Consider the following 619-nt stretch of genomic DNA (forward strand, 5'->3'; position numbering starts at 1 on the left):
TTGTTATGGATGCTTTTTTGCTTTTTTTTTTTTCATGCCAGAGAAGGAATGGGTTAACCCCAGCAAGTAGAGGAGACCTCATTATTCTGCTTTCTAAAAATGTTTTCTTTTTTCTTGGAACCCAGAATGCAGCATGAATTGTTGACATTACGAGAAACCATCTACACCAAATTTCATACAGTTTGAAGTTCCCAGCATTGGAGTCTATCCTTTGAATATCCAGATACCTCTATTACATAACAGACATCATATCTGAGGGTTAACATATTAGCATAGGTTAGTCTATCACAGAGAATAAAATCTCAAGGCAGTGAGGAGAACCTTTGGAAAAAAGGGGTCATGAATAATAAGAAAATTGCTAATTTCCCAAGTTTTTTGGCCCTTCAACCAAAAGCATGATATTTAAAAGTTTTCAATGCACATATAAATGAAAAGAAAGCATTAATTTATGAAAGAACCATAGACTCAACTACCCAAGATAATGATAAGTAATCTCTGAAGATGAGGAGGGCACAAGAGAAATTTTTGAAGTCTAGCAATATAGAAATCACATAAACATACTATTTAGCATTTATTTGCCAAAAGATGTATACTGGGAATTGAAACCATGAAGTTAAAC

This window comes from Propithecus coquereli, unplaced genomic scaffold (assembly GCF_000956105.1).
Source record: "Propithecus coquereli isolate 6110/MARCELLA unplaced genomic scaffold, Pcoq_1.0 Scaffold133, whole genome shotgun sequence".
Taxonomy (NCBI): domain Eukaryota; kingdom Metazoa; phylum Chordata; class Mammalia; order Primates; family Indriidae; genus Propithecus; species Propithecus coquereli.